Source organism: Arachis ipaensis, chromosome B09 (assembly GCF_000816755.2).
Source record: "Arachis ipaensis cultivar K30076 chromosome B09, Araip1.1, whole genome shotgun sequence".
NCBI classification, from domain to species: domain Eukaryota; kingdom Viridiplantae; phylum Streptophyta; class Magnoliopsida; order Fabales; family Fabaceae; genus Arachis; species Arachis ipaensis.
In genome coordinates this window covers 3,170,344-3,187,022 of record NC_029793.2, presented here as the reverse complement: position 1 = coordinate 3,187,022, position 16,679 = coordinate 3,170,344, and the positions used below count along the sequence as shown (strand labels likewise).

General features: G+C 30.6%; 3 long non-coding RNA genes across 3 annotated transcripts in view; 1 reads left to right on the top strand and 2 right to left on the bottom strand.

The window, feature by feature from the left end:
- LOC110266500 overlaps window positions 1-969 on the top strand; it is a 1,941-nt gene extending 972 nt beyond the window's left edge. Inside the window, exon 2 of the long non-coding RNA XR_002353906.1 lies at window positions 657-969. This is a non-coding gene — a long non-coding RNA (uncharacterized LOC110266500). The remainder of the gene's footprint in view (window positions 1-656) is intronic.
- LOC107617326 lies at window positions 2,616-4,061 on the bottom strand. Its single transcript, XR_001614904.2, has 2 exons — window positions 3,929-4,061; window positions 2,616-3,053 (listed from the first exon to the last, which is right to left on the bottom strand). It is a non-coding gene; the product is annotated as an uncharacterized LOC107617326 (long non-coding RNA).
- LOC107617492 lies at window positions 12,780-13,290 on the bottom strand. The gene is made up of 2 exons (XR_001614963.2): window positions 13,148-13,290; window positions 12,780-13,027 (listed from the first exon to the last, which is right to left on the bottom strand). It is a non-coding gene; the product is annotated as an uncharacterized LOC107617492 (long non-coding RNA).

Here is a 16,679-nt window from a genome sequence, read left to right as displayed (position 1 = left end):
ATTATATATAAAAACACTTCAATTGGTGAGGTGTGTTTTGTTATATAGGTTTTTAAAACATCATAATAATTTACTTTTGAGTATATGTAGTAAGTATAGGTTTTAATTTATGCATGCAAATTTATGTGAAAGGTATATTCCTTAATGGAGACCACTTTAATAAGACACTAAAAATGTCTTTTTTTTAAAGATATTTACACATGTCATATTATTATTGGACATTCTTATTAAACTGGTTAATAATTTATTTTTTATTATAAACCAGAACAAAATCGGTTTATTATAGCAACAATAATAAACCTAATTGTCTGCATTATAATTATTAGACCCGATTTGATCCGATCGAATTATACCATCTAAACCGAATATCTTTAAATTTTTTGATAAAAAGACAATTATATCCCTAACTTTTTGTTTTTCGGACATTTAAATCCCTAAAAATTTTAAAATACAATTAAATCCCTAAAAAAAATTAGATTTATTGTTATTGTTATAAAAAAATCGATTTTATTCTAATTTATTAAGAAATTAAAAAATAACCGGTTCATTAATACGTCAAATAATAATACGACACGTAAATATTTTTACAAAAAGACATTTTACGCATCTTTATAGTATTCCTTAATTACAATTAGATTTGTCTTAATGTTGTGTAGTTATGTTGACAAGTGAAGTGGTAATTGGAGCCAAGTGTCACGCAATTTCCGATAAGCAAGTAGACTGCAAAAGCGACTCTCATAACTATGAATGCAACCAGGAATGCATAGACAAACATGATTTCAAGGCCTATGGAGATTGCTATAATAATTCCCTTTGTGTATGCACCTTCAATTGTCCCTCTAATTATTAGTTTGTAGAATTTGCATATAATCACTGCATATTATTAGAATAATAGTTTTGTAATAACGAAAATGGTTATAAATACGTTCAATAATGTTGAATTTATCGTTAAATCTTTTATAAAAATTATTGTTAAAATTTTGTAATACAAAATCTAACGGTAAAAAGGATAAATAAATTTGTTTAAGGATTAATCTCTACGTACAAGTGTTTTGCATTACAAGCTTTACAAATCTGAACGAAACCCACTCATTAAACGCGCTGCTTATGTTAGGTGCCTTTTTAACAGAATTTTAAATCAATTTAAATCAATTAACGCGCAAATATATAACTTCCATTTTTCAAAAGATTTCGTTTCTTTTTTCGAATTTCTTGCCAAATTTGTTGGATCTCCTTCCTGCGTTCTCTCTTTAATTCGTTTTTTCGATTTTCATGGTTTCTGAAATAAAGCTTTGAAATCGTTTTGAAGATAATGGAACTTCAGAAATACACTCAAACGATTACATAAATACACCCAAACGGTTACAGAAATACACGCAAACGGTTACAAAAAAGATTACAGAAATACACCCAAAGGATTTCAGAAATACACCCAAATCAGGGGGAGACAGTATATTTCTTCTTGAAATCTTTTAATGTTTTGCTGGTTAAGGATGAGGCACATGACAAAGACAATCTAGAAGAAAAACCTAGAAGAACAGTAAAACAGTACCTTGAATAATGTTTCTTCCTTTTTTCTGGTGATTTTTTATGGAAATTTGTATCTTTTCTTCTTGATTTCTTCTACTCTTCGTGAGGAGTTGGAACGTTTATACAGCATCGTAGTAGTTTGTTTCGAATGTCCCTTAAATCTTGATGGTTTGCGTTTTGATTGAGGAAGAAGAGGAAGAGTGAACGTGTTGTGGAAGGGGCGCGTGTTTTTTCTTAGACTTGGAACAACTTGTATAGCTTGTAAGTCAAAAAGACTTGTATGTGTAGCAGGCCTCTTTGTTTAAAATGTTATCGTTGGATTAATATTTGAAAAAATATAGGTAGATAATGAGAATACTAAACAATATGAACAATAAATATGTTGGATGTTCAATTCACTAAATGTGTGAATAATTATCCTAATATTAGAATATAGGAGATAATTTAAGAGTAGAACAGTTTTCTTACTTTATTATATAAAGATCAATTTTAAAATATATTGTTCACATTATTTACAAAAATCATTATTATTTACCTAACAAAAACCCGTAATATTTTCGTCAGAAAATCTGATCGCAATAACAAATGACGCGAAGCGCAACACGTAAACTACCGTCGAATCTATGTTTTTCTCCGAATAAATCTATGGATGATGCTAATAACTTCTAGGTGAAGGTTAGCAATATACATGTGTATATGTGAAATAATTTTACGAAAATACTATTTATTTTTTAAATTTTAGTTTTTAGTCAATCTTTAAATTTAATAATATATTATTTTAATTTTTTATACTTATTTTACGTATTAATTGTTTAAAAAATTTGAAAAACTACATACTTTTTATTTTTTTTCAATAAAAATTGAATAAAAGATAATTTTTAAAGAATGCATCGTTGATGTTAGAGATATATTTATTAATATATCTTATTTTATCAAATTTAAATTAAAAAAAAAGAGTGATTTTATGATACATAAAAATTAGAATGAACTAATAAGAAGCACAATTCCAATTTCGAAGGCCAATTTCACCGTGGGAAACTCTTGATAATTGGGAAGAATTTGGAGAAGAATTAAGTGAGAGAACATAAGATAAGAAGACACCACATCCAACTCAAAATTTTAAAGTGTCAAGTTAATAGATCTCTTATCTTGTAAACTCCTTACTCTTCCTTGCTTTCTTTGATGTGAGACTAACTTCAACACTCCTCACACTTGCAACACTAACAATACATATGCTTTGAAAGAGAATTATTCAAATATATTATATCTAATCTTTCATATGTTTTTTCTTAATGTCCCATAGGCAGTTCTAAGCATCAAAATAACTAATCAATTACCAGAACATGTGTAGTAGCAAATACAACTTGATTTTTCGCAAAAACCATAGGAATCAAAGCCATGCTTCCAAACACAACTCCTCTTACAAGTTAGATAACCAACTTCTTTGCAACCTTCCACATCCCTCCATGATTCTTTGCATGCCGTACCCATTACTTTAGCCACTTGATTTGTGATCAACATGCCTGCAAAATAATCAAACAAAGCTAAAGAACTTTTTTTCTTTATTTTATCTAAAATCTTAAATTTTCATCAATACACAACGTGGTGTTTGGTTTCGGGTTTTGGACCCAGAAATTTATTGGAAAAAAAAATGCAAAGATGCGTTTCATAGAGGAGTACGGTTAGAAATAGAGACACAATATATTGTTCCATAATATTAGAGATATAGTTATTTTTCTATTAGCTTAGAATTTTGAGAGAAGTCATAATAACATGACATGGCATCAAAATTTTTATAACCGAAAGATTTAGATTTCTATTTTTCTTGAAAACTGAAAGAAATTTTTTTTAGCATAAGACAAAAAAAAAGTTTATGCAAAAATTCAAATAAACCTAAAAAAAATTTTGTTCGAAGAGCAGATTAAAAATATAACCATTCATATAACCGTTCATTTGCTTATTCTTATTGGTTTAAATTTTTAAAAAAATAATATCATAACACAACATTAAATTTTGTATATTTTTTGTGTATTAGTTTGTTGGATGGTAAGAACACAAGATAAAAATGGGAGATAAATTTTTTTTAATAACAATAAAAATAATTGTTAATATATTTATTGACATTTAAACAGTATAATAATCATTTTATACTTTGTTGTTAAACAAATTTTAGCGATAATTATAACAATCACCAATATAAGCATATTTAATGATCACAAAAGTTTTTATAACTGGTAATTATAAAATATAATAGTGGCAAATAAATACTAGTGAAAAAGAATAAATTAACCAAAAGAATGATTATATATAATGTAAATGCCATTAAAATTTATCATTAAAAATAATTTTTCTTTTAGTGGGAGGGGAAATAATAATGCGTAGGTGAAGAATGATGAACCTGAAATCAAAAGGAGAAGTGAGAAAATGTTCGCTAAAGTTAACTTGATGGCCATCTTTCTAATGAGCAAAATGGAAAAGTTACTCAGTTCAATAGCTCTTTTCCGATCCTATGGAACAATTTAGAGGAATTGAATATAAATAGGCAGAGAGATGCTCTTTTTCATTATTTTTAATAATTGAGTCAAATTTTTATTTTATTTCTAATGTTTTAAATATTTTAATTTTGTTTTAAAAAGTTTTAATATACTAATTGTTAATACACTGGCCCAACACTAAGGCCCAGGTCCAAATACACCAAAAGGCCCAATCCAAAGATTGGCCTTCGTTATTCACCGACCTCTTTAGAAGAGGTCGGACTCAACACAGACTTCTTTCCAAAGGAGTCTCACAAACAAGCCCAACCACCGTCCGGTTCTAGGTAAGCCCCGGAACATTGGCGCCGTTGCCGGGGACCTGGAGCTCAACTCTTGATAATGGCGGATGATCAACAACATAGTCAGACAACCACTCGACATGAATAAGATGCAAGCATGTTAAAAAGAAGCTGGAATACAGTTTCTATGGATACCAGAAATTCTGTAAAAACTTCTCCCAATGGGCAGAGGATATCAAATAGGGATGATGATTATACTTCTACAGTTAAATTGGATTAAAGAAAAGAGAAGAAAGCACCGTCCCAAGGCCATTGTAGAAAGCAAACCAAGACGAACTCGAAAGTCAATTGAATAAAAGAATTTTTAATTTAGAAAATTCAATTGGCAAAAGAAGTTACGTGAAAAAAAAAAAAAAGAGGAAAAGGGAACGTGACTAATCCCAACCTCTTCGTGAAATAGGATGGACAATGACATCTGTGCCAACTTACAATCTCGGAAAAATCCATGATACCCACTCATGGAATGGAGCAGTTGCATGTTCCAAATACACATAGGACCCCACAAGATTACCGAGATCTTAGGAAAAGGTTAAAGCGAACTCTACTCCCTGGTATACTCTTTTCCCAACTTCATGATTTTTTTCCCAAAAGGAAAGGGTTTTTTCTGAAGGGGGGTTTTTAACGAGGCATCACAGTAGAGACTAAGGGATCATAGATAGTGAAAAACGCTTAGTAGCAGTAAAAGTACCTTCGCAAATAAATAAAGATCTTTTATCTCTTATAAATTCCTTATCGTTTTTCTTTCTTTCTACGAAACGCGCCGACTTAAGCTCGACAAAGCGTGAAAATCCCATGAACCGACCTAAATGGTCGTCAGGATAAAACGACGAGGTACAAGTCGGTGTAAAGAGGTTATAAAAGTCGATCATGATAAACTCGGGAGCAGTCCGACTCATAAGTCGGAATGCGAAACCGAGTAAAATTAAAATGAATCGCAAAAGTAGCCTAAGTCACGAAGAACTCAATAAATCAAAAATTGAGTATAAGGAATACCAAAACACATCGGTAGCTGCATACGCAATGAGGATAACTACACTCTGAAGAAGATGTGGAGCCATACTTCTTGGTGCAGTTCTCTTGACAGTGTTTTTTGCACGGATGTGATTGTTCAAGCCACAATTCACGACACGTCATCGCTTTGCTCACTTGAATAGTTGTTGACATAGCTGCCGAATATTAAAGCAGAGTTATTAAAAAACATAGGATATTTTTATTTAGAACATCGTGTTTCCAATAAATAATTTAATCAATAACAAAAAAAAAACAAAAAGAGAGAGTATGGGATATGACGGATTGATGAACCTGAAATGGATGAGTTTAAAAAATTCTAAATTAAATTGATGATGATCAAATATTATTAACAGTAAAATTATTAATTTAATCTATATATGTTAATTAAATTAATTTTACTGTGCAGGGTTTACTTGGGCCAAAAAAAATAAATTCTGGTGCAAGTCCAATCACATTCAGCTTTTAGTTTTGATAATATATGATGAATATAGCTGAATTGATTTTGTTATGTTATTTGGGCCAACTTAATCAAACTGAAAATACTTTTCTATGTGTTTTATGCATGATCCAAAAATTCATCAGGAAAACAAATGTTACCAATTAGACCAGATTAAATTTTGTTGCTACCAAGTCCAATATTATTTTTGATGAATGTTTCCAAGCTTGGTCCGAAAACCAAGTTAAAAAGAAAACAATTTTGCTCCATGCTTTCAACGGATTCCATTTCCTTATTAGAGATAAACTTCAAAACTTAATTGCTAGCGTTGGAAACATGAGAGAGAATTTGACATTGATTTGATTGAAGGCATCATTGCTACACGCCACTCTAAGGGAAGTAAAAGCAAGTTATTTTCAATTAATTTGTTTAATCAATTTGAATTGCTTTTTCTCAAATTCTCTCTTCTCTCTCATTCTTTCTTCTTCTTCGGTCATTGTCCAGGAAATAATGGAAGCTATGTTCAGCTACCAAAAGAAAGAAGGAGCTGCATGCACCAAGACCATCAAGCTAATGATGGCAAGAAAACATACTAAAATAAAAATGAGCTGTGGCTGAGATTGTCACCAAATATGGATAGATTTGGTGAGGTAATCTTGGGTTCTTCATGCTCAAAAAGGAAGAAGAAGATCTCGGCCAGCAAGGTGAGATTCTTGGAGGAGATGGCTTGTCTTTGATTCTGCTCAACCACTACAGGAAGTAGCTAAAGTGGCGAAGTGATGGTAGAGGCAGAGATTGAAGCAGATGAAGTCATCATTATCATGAAGCATCAAGGGCCAGAAATCCATCTTGGAGAGCAAGCCAAGGATGGAGAGCTCGGATTGATGAAGAGTGATGACCAAGGAAGGACTAGAGGTAATTGCATGTTGGTTACTGCATGGCTATCTCTTCTCTCTCTGTGTGGCCGAACCGGTTTCTTGAAGGAAGAAGAAGTTGGCTTGGGTTTTTGGCTTCAAGTGTGGAGGCTTCTCTCTTCTATAAAAAGGGGGAATAGCCACTGGTTGGAGCAAGGAGTAAGATTTGAGAGTGCAAGGCACAGAAGTCTCAAAGCTACCTAAGCTAGCAGTTTTTCTTCTCCTTCAATGTATTCTGTTTTGTATTTTTCTGTTTAATTTTGTCATGTCTTGAGTCTCATGGAAAAAGGCAAACAGTGAGGTTTGTATGAAAAAGTCATAGAGCGGAAAAAGGCAGAGAGTGCAAAATTAAAAGAAAAAGCCATAGATGACTTAGAGTTCCTTTGTTCATCTATGTTGTGTTTCATGATTCTGTGGGAATCCCCTTGTAAGTTGGGTTAGCACTTTACAGTTTGTAATCAAGTTGATTATAGTGAAATTCCATCATTGTTGTGATGGAGACTGGATGTAGGCTGCACTGCACTTAGCAGCTGAACCAGGATATATCTGGGTGTAATCTTCTTTCTCTCCCACTCCATTTCTGTTTTCTACTGCACAGGAGCAAAAACAAAAAATGTCTCGTGCCAAGTGACGAGACAAAATGAAAAAGTCTCGTGGCTAGGGACGAGCTAAAAACAGAAAAGTCTCCTCCAAGTCCAGCAAGTGTTAGCAAGCGAAAAGGGGGCTAAGATTCAACCCCCCCTTCTCTTAACTACTGAAACCATCAATTGGTATCAGAGCTTGGTCTCAAAGAAATCAAGCTTTGCAGCTTGGAGTAAAGATCCTCATGGCAGAAAACAGTGGCGCAAATGTGGTGTTCTATAATCTGACTGAAGGTCAATCAAGCAACAGACCTCCTCTTTCAATGGGAAAAATTATACCTATTGGAAGGAGAAGATGAAGATATTTGTACAAGCAGTGGATTACAGACTTTGGAAGATTATCCTGGAAGGGCCTCAATTTCCAACTACCACAAGTGCTGAAGGAGTAGTCTCTCTCAAACCAGAAGCAAGATGGACCGAGAAAGATAGGAAGAAGGTAGAATTAAATGCCAAGGCAGTAAACCTACTCAACTGTGCTATCAGCTTTGAGGAGTACTGACGGGTATCATGATGCACAACGACAAAGGAGATCTGGGACAAGCTACAAATCACTCATGAAGGAACCACCATTGTTAAGAAGACTCGGACAGACATGTTGAACAGAGAATATGAAATGTTTGCAATGAAGGAAGAAGAATCCATTGATGAACTGTTCGAACGGTTCAACACCATCATTGTTGGCTTAGATGCTCTAGGAATTACACATTTAGAATCTGTGCTAGTGAGAAGAGTGTTGAGATGTCTTACAAAAGAGTGGGAAACAAAAGCTTTAATTATTTCTGAGAGCAGTAGCTTAGATTTCATGACAGTTGATGATTTGAGAGGAAATCTTCTTGCTTTTGAAAACACCTATTTGAAAAAGGATTCAAAAAAGAAAGGAATTATTTTTTCTTCTGTGACTAACCCTCTGGATGATGAATCCAGTGATAACTCTTCTGAAAATAAGTTTGTGTTGTTTGCAAAAAAATTCAGGAAAATGGTGAAGCTCAAAGGCAAAGGCAGCAGCTCAAGGAAGTTGAAGAAAGACCTCAGCAAAGTAACCTGTTACAATTGCAAGGAAATGGGGCATTTCAGATCTGATTGTCCCAAGTTAAAGAAAGAGGAGAAGCCGAAAAGAGTAAAGAAGAAGGGACTAATGGCCTCATGGGAAGACTTGGAAAATGACTCAGATGATGATGATGAAGAAACCGAGGCCAAGTCACAACCATGTCTCATGGTAGATCACATAGATCAGTTTGTTTTGTAGGTGTGCCTAGCATCCAAACGGAAAGAAAATATGTGGTATATGGACAGCGGATGTTCTAGGCATATGACCGGAAAGACAACCTTCTTCATAAAGCTTGATGAATATGATGGAGGTCTTGTCACTTTTGGTGATGATGCAAAAGGAAAAATAGTGGCTGTTGGAAAAGTTGGTAAAAATTTTTCTTCTTGTATAAATGATGTTCTCCTTGTACATGGTTTGAAACATAACTTGCTTAGTGTTAGTCAATTGTGTGATTTGGGTTTTGAAGTTGTTTTTAAGAAGTTTGTTTGTTTGGTTGTTTGTGAAAAAACTAGGGATATTTTATTTGAAGCTAAAAGGTGTAACAATGTGTATGGATTAACTCTTGAGGATTTAAAGGAACAAAATGTAACATGCTTTACATCTCTTGAATCTGAAAAATGGCTTTGGTATAGAAAGTTGGGTCATGCTAGCATGTACCAAATTTCTAAGCTAGTCAAAAGGAATTTGGTTAGAGGAATTCCAAACATCAAGTTTGATAAGGATCTTACTTGTGATGCTTGCCATCTGGGCAAACAAGTAAAATCCTCTTTTAAATCAAAAGATGGAATCTCAACCAAAAGGCCATTGGAGATGTTACATATTGATCTTTTTGGTCCTACTAGAACTCAAAGTTTAGGAGGTAAACACTATGGTCTTGTGGTGGTAGATGATTACTCTAGATTTGGTTGGGTACTTTTTCTTGCTCATAAGAATGATGCTTTTCATGCCTTTTCCACTCTTTGCAAGAAAATTCAAAATGAAAAGGATTTGAAAATTGCTCATTTGAGAAGTGATCATGGAAGAGAATTTGAAAATCAAGACTTTGAAAAATTCTGTGATGACTTAGGAATTTCTCATAATTTTTCATGCCCTATAACCCCCCAACAAAATGGGGTGGTTGAAAGAAGGAATAGAAGTCTTCAAGAAATGACTAGGGCTATGTTATGTGAGAGTGAGATTCCTAAATTTTTATGGGCTGAGGCTGTGAACACAGCATGTTATATTTTGAATAGAATGATCATTAGAAAAGGGTTAAAGAAAACCCCTTATGAGCTATGGAAAGGAACCCCTCCAAATCTTAAGTACTTTCATGTTTTTGGATGTAAATGTTTTGTGCTTAATAATAAAGAAAATCTTGGATAGTTTGATCCAAAATCCTATGAAGGAATGTTTGTTGGATATTCCACCACAAGCAAAGCCTATAGAATTTATCTCAAAGAACATAGGACTATAGAGGAATCCATACATGTTACTTTTTGTGATTCTAACTTAATTTCCAGTACTGTGATAGATAATGATTCAGATGGTGAAGAAGCTAGAACAAGCAAAGAAAATTCCAAATCTTGTTCAGAATGAAGAATCTGCCAGTCCAGTTTTGTCTCGTCAGATTGGAGGAGACATTTCCATTTTGTCTCCTGAGCAGGCACGAGCAACTGAAACAGTGAGACCACCAGAAGTTCATCAAAGCTCTACACCTGTCCGAAAGCCTAGAGAATGGAAGTCCATGAGGGGTTATCCTCATGACTTCATCATTGGTGATCCCTCTCAAGGAGTAACAATAAGATCATCCACCAAAAGGCAAACCGAACCTAGCAATCTTGCTCTCTTGTCACAAATAGAGCCCAACAATGTCAAACAAGCTCTTGAGGACCCATCATGGGTTAAAGCAATGCAAGAGAAGCTTGCTCAATTTGATAAGAATGAGGTTTGGACACTAGTACCTCATCCGGATGGTAAGAAAGTTACCGGTACTAAGTGGGTATTTAAAAATAAGCTTGGTGAGGATGGACAAGTTGTTCGTAACAAGGCTAGATTAGTGGCCTAAGGTTACGATCAAGAAGAGGGTATAGATTTTGATGAGTCTTTCGCTCCGGTAGTTATAATGGAAGCAATTAGATTGCTTCTTGCCTATGCCGCCCATAAAGGTTTCAAAATGTTTCAAATGGATGTTAAGTGTGCTTTCCTTAATGGCTTTATTGATAGAGAAGTGTATATGGCACAACCCCCCGGTTTTGAACAAAAAGAGTTTCCAAATCATGTTTTCAAATTAACTAAGGCTCTTTATGGTCTTAGACAAGCTCCAAGAGCTTGGTATGAAAGGCTTAGTGCCTTCTTGTTAGAAAATCAATTTCAAAGGGGTACTACCGACACTACTTTATTTATTAAAGCATCTAATGATGATATACTCCTTGTTCAAGTTTATGTTGATGACATTGTATTTGGATCGGCCAACATTTCCTTGTGTGAAGAGTTTGGAAAACTCATGACTAGTGAGTTTGAAATGAGTTTAATGGGAGAGCTTACATTCTTTCTTGGCCTCCAAATTAAACAAACTCCTAGCGGTACTTTTATTTACCAAGGAAAGTATGCAAAAGAACTTATTAAAAAGTTTGGCCTAGAAAATACCAAATCAATGGGTACACCGATGCATCCCAACACAAAACTTGAAAAGGATGATGATGGTCAAGATGTGGATGAAACAAGGTATAGAGGAATGATAGGTTCACTCATGTACCTTAAAAATTATGTATTTGTATTTATAGTTTTAAAAAATTAAGAATATTTTTAAAAATATTTAAAAAGTATTTTTTAAAATTATTTTATGTATATCAAAATAAAAAATCTAATATAATTTTATATATTAATAAATATTTAAATTTATTCTTAACTAAATTATTGATCTAAAATTGATTTCATGATCAAAATTCTCCTTACTTATGTCTATTTTGATCATTTTGAGTTTTAAAAATTATTTTATCAATCACAATTCTTGTTAGTTGTTACTTATACTTATTGAAATTAAAGTAACTTTAAGAATTTTAATTTAGTTTATCAAAGATGCTATAATTTTTAAAGACAAATTTAATTTAAAATAAAAATTTGAAAATCAATTTAAAAACGAATTTGACCATTTACTCAATATTAATTAAAACTATTTTTACAAAAGACTTATATAATTAAAAATCAAATTATCTAATTTCTTCATTTTTATTAAAATGCTTATATTTCATTGCCATGCAAACCAGCAAAATATGACCAAAATTTTAACATGAATTTCGCTATCTTTTAACAAAATACAGAAGAATGCACAAAATGGTAAATTTTTCAAAAAGTATACAAATTGATAAATAATTAATTTAGAAAAAAAAATTCTCCTTTTGGAGAGCCTAAAGAATCATTCACTCTTGACGAGTTACAACAATTCTAAACCCACCGCAAGTGATATCAACCTAACATCTAAAAGAAGAATAACTTTTAAATATGTATTTTCATTAACGTTTCATATATACCGAAGTATCATTAACTTTTAAATATTCATTTAAATTATGAAACGAAAAAAGTATTGAAATTATGATAACTAAAAGTATTGTAAAATTATATCATGTCCCCCCAAAGATATCTAGAAGACACATACACCTAAAACATTACATTATTAAAGTTTTCCTTTATTTGACAATCCACATTAATTTTTTAAAAGGGATAATTGCTGTCCCCTACTCTTGGTTGCTCCTCCACTGCTCCAATACAATCTCAAAAGCTAGTTTATATATAGAAGAATATAATTTAGTATTTTGTCCTCTAAAAATATATATTAATTGAAAAAGCTTTTATTAAAAATATAAAATATTTAAATTTTTAATGAAATTATTTTGTATTTATCAAAAAAAATTTAAAATTTTTTACTAATAATAATCTTATTATTTATTTTTAGAACACATATTAATTAAACTTTTTATAGAATAGAAACATCTCACATTTATAAATCATTTATATTATTTTTAAAAAATATAAGACTTATAATTGTAATACACACTCCATGCATAGTATGATTGCTAAGATGTGAAAATTTATAGGTGGGTGAGCCTAACATAATAAATTAACTAAACAGAATTGATTAGTTTGGTTAGTATTGGTATTGCTGTTAACATAATTAGTTTGTGATTAGTTAGCTTGTGATTAGTTTGTGATGGTTAACAGAATTAGTTCGTTTAACTTGTGTAATTTATAGTGTGACAGTTAGCACTTTTTTACTATAAGTAGTTAGAGTTAGTTATTTTTTTTGTTTTTTTTTTTACTAAAGATAGGAAGACTCAAATTCATAACCTTTTAAGTGAGTATGCAAAAATTATTTCATTTGCAATATAACTCATTGGCAATTGAACTTTAACTTTACTAAATATGTTATATCATTATTACATTAAAATAAAATTCTTAATTAATAATGATGACATTCGTAGCTGCATACGCAATAAGGAAAACTACACACTGAAGAAGATGCGGAGCCATACTTCTTGGTGCAGTTCTGTTGACACTGTTCTTTGCACAGATCTGATTGTTCAAGCCACAATTCACGACACGTCATGGCTTTGCTCACTTGAATAGTTGTTGACATAGCTGCCAAATATTAAAGCAGAGTTATTAAAAAACATAGGATATTTTTATTTAGAACATCGAGTTTTCAATAAATAATTTAATAAAAAAAAATAGAGTATGGAATATGAAGGATCGACGAACCTGAAACCAAAAGGACAATTAATAAAAGATTTGACTTTGTCATTTTTTGGTTAGAAAAAATGTGAATAATTCTTAATCTCCGTTTTTTTTTGTTTTTTGTGTGTGTGTGAAGATATGCAACTCCACGAGAAGAAGGGGGTATATATAGGCATATAGTTAAGAATAACGTGAGAATTAGGTCTATCAAAATTTTGATTTTATATTAATTAACTTTTAAAAAAGTATTAATTTAGTTTTTTAAAATAATAAATAATGAATATATTATGTTTTTTTTGTCAATTTATCAAGTAAATTTAATATGATGTTTATGTATATCATTAATTATAGTGATAAATCTATTTATAAAAGATCGTTACGTAAATAATAATTTTTAGAATTAAACTTTATCTGTTTTGTTAAGATTTATGTTAAATATAGTAAAAAGAATTAATAAGAATTATATAAAAATTTAAAAAATAATAAATATTTTAATATTTAAAACGGCATTATTCCCATGCTCATGTGACAATAATAAAATATATCATTATAAATAATAAAATATATAGACAATTTCATTTCATTTTACATTTCTACTAATAAATGAACATAAAATATCTAAAGTTTGCTATTTGTCAAAAACTTAATTAATACTTTTTTACGGACTAATTGATACGAGATCAAAACTTAATAGCTAAATATTCATTTTGCTGTGTCTTACAAAAATTTTCAAACACGGACCCAAAAAAGACTTTTTCTTTATAAAAAATGGACATACACTTGGACCTGATTTTATAAAATTTGTTGAATAGATATTTATGTTCTCAGAAATTTATATATTTTATTTTGTATAAATAAAAAATTATATATTTGTATTTATAATTTTAAAAAATTAAAAATAATTTTAAGAATATTTAAAAAATATTTTTTTAATTATTTTATATATATCAAAATAAAAAAAATCTAATATAATTTTATATATTAATAAATATTTAAATTTATTGAGTTTTAAAAATTATTTTATCAATCATAATTCTCGTTAATTATTAGTTGTTACTTATATTTATTGAAAGTAATTTTTAGAATTTTAACTTAGTTTATCAAGCATAGATGCTACAATTTTTAAGAATGAATCTGATTAAAAAAAATTTGGAGACCAATTTAGATAACGAATAATCTTTTAGAGACGAATTTGACTATTTACTCAATATTAATTAAAATTTTCTATACAAAAGACTTATATAATTAAAAATCTAATTATCTAATTTATTCATTTTTATCAAAATCCTCATATTTCATTGCCATGTGCAAACGAGCAAAATATGACCAAAGTTTTAACATGTATTTCGCTATCTTTTAACAAAATACAGTCTAGAATGGTAAATTTCTCAAAAAAATATACGAATTGATAAATAATTATTTTTTTGTTTAAATAAAAAAAAAAAACTTTTGGAGAGCCTAAAGAGTTCAATAACTCTTGACGAGTTACAACAATACTAAACCCACCACAAGTGATATCAACCTTCAGATTTTATAACATCCAAAAGAATAACTTTTAAATATGTATTTTCATTAACGTTTCATATATACCGAAGTATTACGAGCTTCACCATTAACTTTTAAATAATGAAACGAATAATAAAGTATTGAAACTATGATAAGTAAAACTATTGTAAAATTATTTTAACTAATTTTCACTATTTTCATTCTCATTTTTAATATTATACTAATATCTTTTTCCTTTTCTTATTTCAACAATATTCTTAATTGAGAAATATCTTATCTAAAATGTCGAAATTTATAGTTATTTGTGATAGCGAAAATTAAATTAGTTTAATTATTGCTATTGAACTATTGCAATGAATAACTACTTGGTTAACTTTTCATAAATTCATAAAAATTGAAAGTTTCGTTTAAAATAATTATTAAAAAATTTGGTTTTAAAGATTATAAGTTTTAAATTTGATTTATTTAGAAAAGAATGAATTATGTTTTGAGTTGATGTTGTTGATGAATGGAATGGGAGGATGGATGATGATGATTGAATTTGAACGAAGGATGATGAGAATTAATTTTAAAATATGATTTTTGAATGAATTTGGAAATGAGATATGAACTGATGAATGATGATAATATTGGGAATGATGTGGATATTGATGAATTATGATTGAAATATTCATATGGCTTATTTATTTGAATTATCTGAGACACGAGTTTTTCTGGGTAAACGCAGTGGCTTGCCACCATTTGTTCCAGGTTGAGACTCGATACTCTGTTGACTCTACGACGTAAGGGTGACCGGACACTTATAAATTCCTGGGAATGGTACCCCATTGAGCGATTTGATATACATATGAGAAAAAGCTATGCATAGACTCATGGGATGCGCGTCGAGGGACAGTCCAATACCAAGGGTTTAGTAAACCCGACGTCGGGTTGGCTGTATAACCGACAGATGAGCTCATTAGCCATAGGACATGCATGCATCATATGCATTTGAATGCTTTGCTTGGGTTTGAATTTGTTTTGGTTTGCCTAATTGTTCTACTGTTATTAACTGCTACCTGAACTATTTACTGTAACTGCTACTTAAACCTATGTTTTTTTTTTTCTGTTTTACTTGTGTTTGTCCTAGTGTGCTACTTTTGAGAATGAGCTTTGGTGCTGAATTGATGATTGTGTTTATTGATTGCGTGGTTGGTTTCTGATTAAGATTTTCTTATAAGAAAAGAATGGTTTTGGATTTCTGGGTATTTAAATATTGATTTTCGAAAAGAATTTTTAGTTGACTAGTAGTTGGTTTTTAAAAGATTCAAAGGACGAACAATAATCACTGAACTTAAAAATAGATTTCTCTTTAAATATCTTATTATGACAATTCTGAAATTCTGTGATGAGACCGTGTGGTTAGGTTCTCATCACCCCCTTACAGCTTTATCTTTTCAAGAGACGGATGAAAAAGCTCACGAAGGGTTGTATTGCGTTTCGCTTAGTCGATAATGTTGTTTAGTTTTTACTTATTTACCCCTCGTCATTAATATTATATTGTGTAAGAGGGATAGAAGTTATATGATTTGTATGTATATAATATGTATAAGTTACTTGAGTAAGAAATTTTATATATGTATATGCTTGTTTTGTTTTATTTAAAAAGTATTCTATTTCCGGTTTTCAAAAAGAACAATGATATGATTTCGAGTCAAAAGCTTCTATTTTATTATTAAGTATATGAAGTCGTCGTAATATTTTTTGCTATCAGAGTAGCGCAGCCGGAAGCGTGACATTCTGATAGTGAGGGTGTTACAATACACACTCTTCATGTTTGATATGATTGTATAGAGTGTAAAAATTTGTAGATGGGTAGCCCAACAACATTATTAAATTGAATCGATGGACTCTGATATCATATTAGAATTAAAATTCAGTAGATTTAAAAAAATTCTAAAAAACTAACTCATAAAGTGAGAAATATCTCTTATTTATAACTTATTTAGAAACTTTAGTTTATTCTTGAGAAATGTAAAACTTGTAATACATGGATCGTAGGTCATATTTT